The sequence below is a fragment of the Marmota marmota genome, unplaced genomic scaffold, assembly GCF_001458135.2.
Source record: "Marmota marmota marmota unplaced genomic scaffold, marMar, whole genome shotgun sequence".
NCBI lineage: Eukaryota > Metazoa > Chordata > Mammalia > Rodentia > Sciuridae > Marmota > Marmota marmota.
In genome coordinates this window covers 36,810,170-36,821,828 of record NW_025999842.1, presented here as the reverse complement: position 1 = coordinate 36,821,828, position 11,659 = coordinate 36,810,170, and the positions used below count along the sequence as shown (strand labels likewise).

The following is an 11,659-nucleotide window of genomic DNA, read 5'->3' as shown; positions in this document are numbered from 1 at the left end:
ACTTCTTGGGTTGTCACAGGCCTATGGAGAAAATCTAGTTGATGTGTGGGTTAAATCTCCAAAGAACAATGATCATTCTTCTGAACCATGTTATACAGCAAAGTGCTGGGTCTCTTCAGGGCTGCCGTGTTTCCTGGCAGTATGGATGCAAAGTATGTGCAGGAAACACAGCACACACTGTGGTTTTACACAGGCGCTCAGGTTGCCTCTTATGAATATGCATGATGGGGCTGGTGCTCTTGCCACTCGAGTTTGCTTGAGCTTAACTTCACCCCACAAATCCATTTCCTGCCTATCATTTGAAGACGCTCCTTGAGGAGGTTTGAAAAAGTAAGTTGTTTCTCCAATTCTGGAACATTTTACTTTTTTTTTTCTTCTTGTTAAAGATGACGACAAATTGCACCCTGACTTATTTTTATGTGCTGTGAGTCACTTGCTAGTCTTATTTTATAAATAATATTTTTCTGCACTTACTTAGAAACAGATGGGAAAGTGCAAGGAAACACCCTCTGGGACAGAGGAAAAGTGCCCTGGTCTGGATTGGTAGGATGGTGCCATTACTGGAGTCCAGATCAGCAGCACTGCCACAGGACATGAACAGATGGCAGATGCTCCTTGCAAAGCAGCACTTAGAGTGGTTTTTCTTTGTTTTAGGAGTGGCTGTTCTCTTACTGTGAACTCTGCATACTCCTAAGAATGCAGAAAACAGGCTGGAAACTCTTCCCTATTATTCATAAAACAGGTCACTGGATCTGAAGGGTACTTGGACAGTTGGGAGCTTGCACACACATACCTGCTAATGGTTGTTACATGTTGTCTTTGTGAGAGGAAGTGGGGGAGGGGAGAGGAGCCCTGGCTCCTCTGTGAGCCAGGAGGCATCGCTCCAGGGACCACGTGGTGAACAGCGTGCTCTGGGAAATGCCAGCCTGCATCCCTCCTCAATTTGGTATATAGACTCAATTCCTGCTTGACACACTTTACACAGCGGACAGGGAGTAGCAATAGTATTATCTCTGTTGGAGCAGCTATGAGTAAGGAACCAACCAAATGCAGGTTGCTATGCAGTTGTTTTGCTGTTGATATGGGAGCCATGCCAGGCAGTGCTTCGACTCTGGGAACATTTTCATTATTCTGTGGAGGTCCCAGCCCTTCCGTGACAGAATCTTGCTAATGGGTTTCCCTGAAATGACAATAGTTAGAGAGTAAGTGGACCTTGTAGATGGGCTACCCTTGCTCCTCTGTGGGCTAGCAATCCATTCTGGAGATGTGTTACCAAAGGGATTGTCATACATCATCAACTTCTAATGAGCTGTTATGTTTTATTTTGTTTGTTTTTAATGTTAGCCATTTTTTCCCTATATAACATTTGTGCTTTTAAAATTGCTCAGCGCTCTCTTATGGCATTTCAAGTCTGCTGTTTAAGAGCTGGTGGTTTCACTTCATTGTTAAATAGTGAAGTAATGGGGTCAAAGTGAGGTTAACAGGATTTAGTATTTCAATTTTACTGAAGTCTTTCATTTTCCTGAAAAATGGTGGAGGAAATGAATGGAAGGGGTGGGGGGAGAGTGGGAAAAAGTAGAGAAGGAGGAGGATGAAAGGAAAAATTTATGCTTTATTCCTGGAAATCTTGAACAGGCGAGATTTGACTGAATCCAGTTTATGTGAGCTAAACTTTTATAATGCCCTTGTGTCTTATTGATTCAACAAATGCTTTTCAAGAAAGTACTCCATACCAGGCATTAAACAAACCATCATTTGGTCTGTTATTCTGTTTGTGAAAAAGCAAACCCCTTTTTCATAGTGCATCTCATATTCTGGCTCTACTAACATTAGAAAAACTAGAGCCCACACTGTAATCCCCCCAACTTGGAGGATGAGGCAAGAGGATTACAAGTTAGAGGCCAGCCTTACCAATTTAGATCCTAAGCAACTCAACAAGACCCTGTCTCAAAATATAAAATAAAAAGGGCTGGAGATGTGGCTCAGGGCTTAAACTCCTCTGGGTTCAATCCCTGGTACCAGAAAAAAAAAAAAACAGAACAAAACAAACAAAAAACCCTCCAGAGAACCTGTGACTTTAATTAACACAATTGTTTGATGGCAAGTTTATGTTTTCACCAGATGTGAAGTGTGCTTTATTTTGTAGTCACATACATCAGCTTTTCAGTGAACTCTGTGGCCCTCCACCTTGGGCCCAGCTTACTTCCCTAGAACCTCTCTTGTGAACTCAAATTGCTTGTGTGTGTGTACCTGAAGGTAGGGCCTGTGCTTTGTCCATCCCTGAAGTCATGGCAATATGCAACTTAGTAAATATTTTAAGCAAAAAACATGTAGACAAAAATATCTTGTTTATGTATTCTAGTTTTTTTCTTTTTTTAGTAATACTTGTATGGCATTGGAATCTAAGAGTTAGCAGGTTCATTGGTTGAAATCTATATGTATTTTAAATTTTCATAGATGTTTACAACTCTCTCCCATATTCCCACCAGTAAAAGGTTTTATTGATCTTTTAAAATTTTGCTGGCTTAATAGCTATAAAGTAAAATCCCATTGTTTAATTTTGACACATAAAAGTTTATATTTCTTTCAATATATATAAAACAAAAAAAGTACAAAGCTTTTCTTTTTTAACCTAAAAATTCCAATTTCAGGTTTGCTATGGAAATACTTAGGTATATAAATGAAAATAACTGCATAATGGGATCATTAGGGAATTGTTTATAATAATAATAAAAAAAGAACTTCGATAAAGTAGTTCAGTAAGTTATGGCAATTCTTTAATGTAGAATAGAATAAAAAGTTAAAAAGGATGAGATAAATCTACATGTATTGCATGAAAAGATTTCAACATATCATTAAATGAAAAAAGCAAGTCTTTGAATATATAATGCAAATTCCTACCCAAGAGTATGTTATGTGTATATGTACATTGTGGAAGAGAGTGACTTTCTTTTTGTCTTTAATATTACAAACTATTATTTGACTCATTGCAAGAAAGAGACAACAATTATAAAAGTTAGGTCTAATTAAAAATGCATTTAATTTTTATAATGTGGGATATAAATGACTTTGGTTCTAGGGAGAAAATAAAGAAAACTCAGTAGGGGTAGTTCCCTGTAGGTTCAGCTATTTCTGATGATTAACATGAGGTGCGATTTATTATCTGTTGATCCTATCTGTATTAGCCATGTGTTATGCCCTTCTACATTTTTTAAAATGTATTTTGAAAACCCTGACATCAATAGCCCCAAATAGTTCACACTTCAGATAGGAAAATACTGAATCTGCAGTGAAAGCATTTTGGAGTTGTTATCTTTGTATCTGTTGTATTTCCTAACTTCCAATATAATTTGTTACCAAAGTGTATAACAAAATGACTTTTTGAAATCTTCACTCAACCTGATAAGCCAGCAATTAAATTCTTTGTTATTGTCTTTAATCTTACAAACTAACTATCATTTGACTCACTGCATGTTGTTCTTGGATCTTAACATTCTCTATCATTTAGTTTTCTTCTCAGCTTATACATACTACCTGAATTTAAAACTTAAGAAGTCCAGGTGATTTGTTTTATAGGGAAGTTTATTTCAATCTAAAGGAAGAAACACCTTTGAATATTTAATATCACCCCCATTAGATGATTTATTATGTAGTTTCCACTGGGTGGGTGTGTATGTACATGTCTGAAAATATTTTTATGAACTTAAACCCACAGAAATAAGGTTTGTATGAATGCACGTCAGGTTCCTGACAGGGCTTATATGCAGGGAGAGGGCCTGGCAAAGGGGGAGTTGAGACAGCCCACTTTTATTCCTAGTACTTCTGTAATGTGTGAATTTTTTTAAAAAGAGAATGTTTTCATTACTTCTGTAATATTTTAAAAGAAAATAACTAGATTTTAGCAAAAATTGATATTTTATATATCTCCTAGAACAATATACAAGGTTACAGCTTTTTGGAGTGTGAGGCTCCGCTTTAACTGCTAGAATTTAAGCTTCAGTTTCAGTCTTCCAGCCTGGACTCTGAGGACTAGGACTTGCGTGCCTTGCTATAATGATCACCCAGGAGCCACATGCTGCTAAAGTGGGCATTCAATAAATACTTGGGGAGTAAGTGAGTGAGTGAATGAATGAAGCTTTGAAAAAGTAGGTAAGGAGGAATATGACAGTGAAATACAGGAGGGTGGCTGGGTAGCCCGGAGGAACCCGTGCTTGGTGACATGGGGTTGGAAAATCATCCATGGCAGAGCTGCACTGTCTTTCCAGGAGACCTCAATAGCCTGGGTATACGCAGGAGGCCATAAAGATGATTTCATTCAAGGATGGGGATTTGTCAGGCCAATGAGGGGCAAGGGGATTAAGATACTAAGAGAGAGGTGATGATGGGTCCTGGGTGCTCAAATAGGAGAGAAAGGAGCAAAGAGAGAAGGGAAACTAAGAGGGAAAGAATGCCTGGACACCACTCACCAAGCAGAAGTCTGCAGAGGGTGTGCAGAGTCCCTAACTGAGAGCTGGGAGAACAGAGGATTGTGATGGAGAGAAAAACATTGACCTATAGGATTCAGAGTGAAGCAGACCCAGGGGAGGAGGGGCTGACTGAGGTTGTAGGTAGAAAGGAGGAGGAGTTATTTGCTCTGAGAGGCCAAGAAAAATGAGAGGCCTCTAGGGCACTGGTTATATTACCAGTAGAGGTTTCAGGTGGAAGATTAGTCTGTTTTCTGGGATGGATGCCACTGTTTTCAGTGACAGGAAGCACTATGAGACTATAGACCATATTGATAGCATGGGATGGAAGACAAAAAAGAATTAATTATAAAGAAATGTGAAAAAAAAAAAAGAAATTAGCATCACTTGGCAATGATGACCAACCTCAAGAGAATGAGAAATGAACATGAAAGTGGACATTTTGTATCATTCTCAGTTGTTTACAATAAGCAGGACATCAAATATAAATCCCAGGAAGATCATATACATGTTTCAATAGTTGAGATAAAAATTGTAAAATCATGTTAGAACTTTCTGAACCTCTCAGAAGACCTAACATCTCCTAGGGGCTGGATTCTAGAAGGAAAATAATGATAACTTGCCAGGTCTAGTTCTGGTCAGGCATTCTTAGAATACCTTGGAGTGGGTTTTAGTCTCACAGGGATTCCACTTTCAGAATATCAGTGGATTCTGACAAAAAAAAGTTCTAGACCTTTTTCTCTACTGTCTGAAATACTCTGTCTGAAAGTACATGTTTCATTTCTGTTACTTTGCTGATGAACTTGATTCTTAACATGAAGAAAACAACTGTTCCTTCTCCTCTCGAGAAAATGAAACTAAAATATCCTCCTTATCTGAATATCTGTGTTCTCTGATTACATTTAAGGCAGTTTATTGATCACTTGTTACATGCAGGCTCTGAGTCCTTCTTTCACAGAGAGCAGTACTCAGAAGCCAGCAAACATATGTACATGAAAGGCTGGGATACTATCAGCCAAGGGACTCCTAACGCCGCCCAATTAGTGCAGTGCTAACAGTGGGCAAAGAGCTGAGAGCAACTGTGAGGGGGCAGGCTTAGCAGGGAAGGCCTCTCAGGCATGGCATCCATGCACAAAGACAGAGAAAGAATTCACACCAGGGAGGGAAATTATTTATGGTATTGCAAGGGTGAAAGGAGATTTCTTCCAATCTTGTGGTATCTGTTCCTCTGCCCTAGTGTTTGGACATATGGAGCTACCATTCCCATTAAAGTATTAAAGCGTGCCAGCAGACTTGGAATCCATTAAGAACATGTTGTGAGACGGGCTGCCACACCTCCAATTATGCCTCCGACACAAGCGCCATGTCAGATTGATGCCTGGAAAAGGACTTAGATATGGAAAACAGCACAATGAATTCCTGTATTGTTTTTATCCTTTAGTTTGTGTAGACCACACTCAACATGCTGTTAGCAGCTTCCTCACAACTTGACAAGATGAAGGTCTGTTAGAGGGACTTGTCAGCTAATTTGATCCTTAATGGAAGCCTCTTACTGGGGAGGGCTGGATTTGATTCAGAGATCTATACAAGAGCCCTGAATGAGCCCATGTCAGGCCTCAAAACTAAATTTTAAATATTTTCTCTTTCATTGTTTCTTTGGTAGGAATTATATTTCTTCCTGGCTTTCATAATCTGTGTAGCTCAAAGGGCATTTTGTGCTGTATCTCACAGCCTGGGGCAAGTTATCAATAAATCAAGAAGCCAAAAATCTAATGAGAGGAGACCTATGAGGGTTTTTCCCCCCCCCTTTCTTTCTTTTTTCTTTTCTTTTTCTTTTTTTAATATCAGAAGAAGAAATGAGAGTGGAAAAGGGTGTGTGTGGGTGATGTGGTTTCTTAGCAACAGGGAAGCTTCTGGCTGATATTCTGAATTGAACAAAGAAAAATAGGACAGCAGGGAATGCGTGAATGGAGAAAATATGAAAGGGAGGAAAGCATATGTGGTGGTGAGAGAGGTTAAGAGGAGAATGCACAGCAGAGCTTCGAGGGGGAAACATGAAAATGGATGTGGTTGGTATTTAAAAGCCAAAAGACTGTGAATTAAAAATAGTTGGGGAAAAAAAAAGTAGCTGAAAGAAAGGTGAAAATAGCCATCAGGGTAAGAACATCTGCAGTGGAAGCTGCCAGGCAGATGGTGGGATAAAGTGCCCTAGTACAGAGAACACTCCACTTGAAACTGGGCTCTTTCCTGGTGTTTGAGGTCACACCAGGGTGGACCTGAAGCAAGATGGCCAGAACAAACTCCACACCACTTAAGTCTCATTAGGCCACTCAGAGAATGACTCAGGAGGCAGGGTAGCTACAGGGATATTTTTATAACATTTTATAATAGGTATAAACCCTTTGAGTGACCCTAAAATAACTTTAAGATTTTTAGACCACTACATCAGGTCTGACCCAAAAGGGAAACCCCAAGAGAATTGGATATACTTTCGGCAAGAAAACTTCTAATTCCATCTTTGATTTTTCCAAACAGATTATTACAGTGTCATAGCACAGAGCAGGTCAATAAATATTTACTATGGATAGATGTGCCTTGAGATCTTCCCAGTGTCTTTGTATGGTGGTTACATGATATCTTGTAGGCATGCATGAGTTTATTTATATTCCATGGCAGGTACAGTTCTCTTCTATATTTGTCTCCTAAAAGGGCAAACATGTTTCCTGGCCCAGCCTCCACGTGTTTTGATCCTTATCATGTGTAAATATTTAAAATTTGAGCATTTGCTTATCATATGCACAATTTTATTCCTAATTATGTTCATGAGGTATCTAATGAAACACAGATCAATAGAATATGATAGACTTATTAGGAATAATGAGATAAAGATAAATTAGATGCATATTTTAAATTTTATTTCAATATTTCAGGGATTTGCTTATAATAATCTAATAATAATCTTCACTATCCGTTCCCCAAACAACCCTCAGCCTAAAGTGCCTCCTACCATAAGGCATCCTACAAGGGCATGGAGTACGGGCTCATTAGGTATTGTAGTACTTAGGACTGGAATGGCATTTTCCCAATCTCTGCTCTGGGCTGTCATATCACATTTCATAGGGGTGTAAGAAGTTACTTAGGTTATCACCTCCTATACAGTTCTAAAATTTATTTTTGTTTTTCAGCAGAAAAAACAGAAAGAGGTGAGGGAACAATGATAGTTGTGAAAGGTTTGGTGCATCCATTATCTATCACAGCATGAAACTTGCCTCAAAACTTACAAGTCTGAAATAACAGCCTTTTATCGTTCATAGTTCTTGGGGCAGCAATTCATGTAGGACTCAGATGAGGTGACTCGTCCTGCTTCAGATGGAATTGATTGGGTTTACTTGCAATTGCAAGCAGTCTGAGGTTAAAGACCAGGGTACCACAATTCTCCTCTTCTTGGTCTCTCCAGCAGATGGGTTCAGTCTTCTTTAGTGTAGAGACCCCCAAAAGGGCAGAGCAGAAGCTGCTCAGGCCTCTTGAGGCCTGTTTATAAGTCATAAAATGTCACTTCTGCAGCATTCTGTTCAAAGCAAGTAACAAGACCAGTGCAAATTTAAAGCATGAAAAAAAAAATAGGCTTAATGTCTCGATGGAAGGAATTGCAAACAAGACTGTAACCATTTTTAATCTACCAGATTCGGAAAGTGTCAATCTGCTTTGGAAGGCACAGGTGAATCAAAAGATATACTTAAAGAAGTGCACATATTACTATTTTTACCCACTTTTCCTATTTAAACTACATTAGAGCTTAAATTGTATTATTGTTGTTGTTGTTATTATTATTATTATTATTATTGGTTTCCTACCTCTATAAAAATGACCTATGATTGATATTGCTCTTTGGATTTTAGAAGCAACATATACCACATTTTGTAGGATCCTCTGCTCTTTCTCCTAAGTAACTTGAAAAGTTGACAACTTTAAGTAAGGCTCAGAGGAAGGCTGTGCAGCTGGTCCAGGCTGGAAATGTCCCACTTGTCCCTTAGGACCTAGTGGGACCAGTGGTTCTCAAATTTAAATGAGTCTGTGAGGTTTGAGGTTTAATCTCATTTAAATGAGATTATGAGGTTCAGAGAAAAAGCATCAGGGTTTTAGAGCAAAGCTATACCTTCTTTAGTGAGCAGTCATTATTCTTTGGAGGAATAGCACTTGATTTGCTACTGGGACCTGAAGGTAACCAGGTGACTATGAAATGCAAGCTGTTTATCATGAACTGAAAGTTACCTGATCTACCCGGTTACAAAGTCAGAGGCATCCAAGTGGAAATAGTATATAAGTGAGTGCATCTGAGCAGGTCCTTAGAGCTCAAGTTTCATGTGCTGATGGCTCATCTTCCTAGTATTCCCGGCCATGCCACACTGCCACCTCTCCAATACCAACAAGTATACTTTTGTAAATAGTTCTCTATTATCTACTTTGGTTAATGGGAGAAAAAGAAAATTTTAGCATAGCTTTATCTTTGAATAGTGAGTGGGCACAATAAAAAATAAGCTCACAAAATATATTGTGATAGTCCATTCAGTTCCATTCAGTCCCACCAAAGTGAAAGTGGAGAAGTAAAATTCTCCCAGTGGGTTAGAACTTTGCATGGCATATCATCTTACCTTTTCCTGGAAATATACAGCCTAATAGACAGTAACAAATGGTTTAATTAGGTTGTGATGGAAGCAGAAAGAACAAGACCAGAGAGGACTGGTAACAAGTGGGTTTGAGAAGTATTTGCATGCATAAACAAAATGGGCCCTTGATATAGACATTTTCATTACATTGTCAATCTAATAGCCATTATTCTTTCTTGTGAATAGAACCTCAGTTTTGTATAGGTAGCCAAGATCTTCCCTGTGATTTCATGCATGCTAGAGGGTGGAATGACTATGTCTCTGCCCTAGCAATGAATCTAGGTATTTCTGGTGGTTCTATTCTCCTTATGAGTGGTTGACTTAGAAAGGGCCATGAGACCCCATTTTGGCCAATGAGATGTTTAAGGAAGTTTACTGTGGAATTATTTCCATGAGTTTCTTTATCCCAATAAAAATAGGAATCACCCCTTCTACAGCCTCTAGATGTAGTGTGTGAAGATGTGTTGTTTAGAATAGCTGTGGCTTTCTTACAACCATGAAATAAGTCAAGGTGATATGTTTGGGATGGCAAATCAAAAAGATGGAAAGAACCTGGATCCTTGATGCAGCTGCTGAACCATATAATCAACCAACTCTTAAGCTACCATAATACATGTGAAATAGTAAATGCTTTATTGTTTATACCAATTATCCAGGGTTTTAATTTCTTTGTAGCCAAAAGTCTATAACACTCAATAAATAACCTTCTGGTGGAAGAGATTCAATAAGTAGGTAGAGAAGATGATTCACCTTGCACATGTTAGTCAGTGTCCTTCTCCATCTATCCCCATGTTCACTCTGTGGGTTTATGAACAAAAGTTTCCATAGAAACATATATATAGATTATGCATAGACTCAGTGATATGGACCTTCCACCACCAGCGCTGACTGTCATTGCTGTATGTCCAACTTTGCTATAAGCAACAGTGAATCTTGAACTTTTGATATGGTATTATACCCAAAGGTACCAGCCAGTCAGCTGTAGGGTGGCAGGTTAATTTATTTATCTATAATCATAGAAAAGACAGAAATTTGTCCTCACTGTACCAGAAATTTTTGAGAGGTTTGAATTTTCTTTTTCTGACTAACATTCCTTCCTGACACTTGCTAATATAATCATCCTGGGCATATTAAATATCTTATACACTGTATGATCATTCCAATTTGCTCAAGAGAGTCCCAGTTTATTGCCATTGTTCTGGTATGATTAATAGCACAATTACTCTCAAAAGTGTTCCAGTTTGAATGACAAATTATAACTTTCCCCTACTTACACACCAATATGGTATCTTGCAAACATTGCTTCTGATCTGAAAACCCATTTTCTAGTGGAATAAGCAGTAAAGCTTATTCTTATGACTTACCATATGTCTATTAAGCAGAAAGAGGTAGCTCTGAGACAAATTATAAAATTGGGATTCTGTTCCATAGAAAGCAACATAGTTTCTGAATCAATTGTTTTCAAAACGTAATCCCAAGACCAAGATTTTCAGCATTACCTGGGTACCTGTAAGAAATGCAAATTATATGGCCACGTCCTAGAGACTTTGAACTGGAAAGTCTTGAGATGGGCATAGCAATCAATGTTTAAGCCCTCCAGAAAATTCTGATGCACACTGAAGTGTGAGAACCCCTACTCTTAAATATCAACCAATAACTGTTCTACTCCTTGACCCCATAAGTACAATATACCTACCAACCAAGTTGTAGAATATCTCCCATTATTGCTACAAATGATCCAGTTGAGTAGTTTACCACATATTTTATATTTATATTTCCTTCTCATCCATGTAACTAAAAACCCTGCTATTTTAAAGAGAAGAATGTTTTTACCAAAGTATGAAACTGAAAATGTCATTTGGCCATGTTTGTATCCTCTTATCACTCAATAAATAGGAAAGAATGCATTATGCTGTTTACTTGAATAATTGACACTGTCTATAGAGAGTAAATGGGGTTGCTTGTAAAGATTAGGGAAAGGAAAGAGTATGAATGGAACAAAGAGGGTCTCTTAGGACACCTTCCACCCTGTCATATGAAACAATCACATTTCTTTAGGACAGTGCCACAAGATGGCCATTTATCTCAAAATTGCTTCTGTTTCTGGTTAATGGACACATGGTAAGACACAGGCTATAAGCTCTATTGCTTATTTCACTGTAATGAAAGACTAAAAGAACCTTCCATACACAGGACCAACTATTGGGCTCTTATTCCTCAGGAATAAAGATCTGGACCACTCTACCAGGCAAAAAACACTGACCAACTGAGGGTGAGTCCTGGAAGAAATGGGAACTTCAAATGAATGGTAAAGTAAGGAATCTATCACTATAACAACTACAAATTTTTAATCATTGCATAAAGGTATACTATACATAGTATATACTCCTACTTTTTTGTTATGTACTAGTTCATTGACTCTACAAGGCCATAAATCATAAGATGTACACTTATGTACTAGTGTTTACACACACACACACAAGTGCACACACTTCACATATATACCACCTACTGCACTATGATGTAATT

The 11,659-nt window shown here is 38.3% G+C and overlaps 1 protein-coding gene across 4 annotated transcripts in view; it reads left to right on the top strand.

Moving 5' to 3' along the window:
• The first annotated feature begins 292 nt into the window (after nt 1–292).
• The window catches only part of Cep85l (centrosomal protein 85 like), a 224,309-nt gene continuing 212,942 nt past the window's right edge, over nt 293–11,659 (top strand). The window contains exons 1-2 of one of the 4 annotated variants that reach the window (XR_007344303.1): nt 312–330; nt 11,352–11,438. The gene's annotated coding sequence lies outside the window, so the exon portion shown is untranslated. Of the gene's footprint in view, nt 331–11,339; nt 11,439–11,659 lie in introns of those variants that run through there. The other 3 variants (XM_048795006.1, XM_048794959.1, XM_015500699.2) reach the window with 3 other exon arrangements.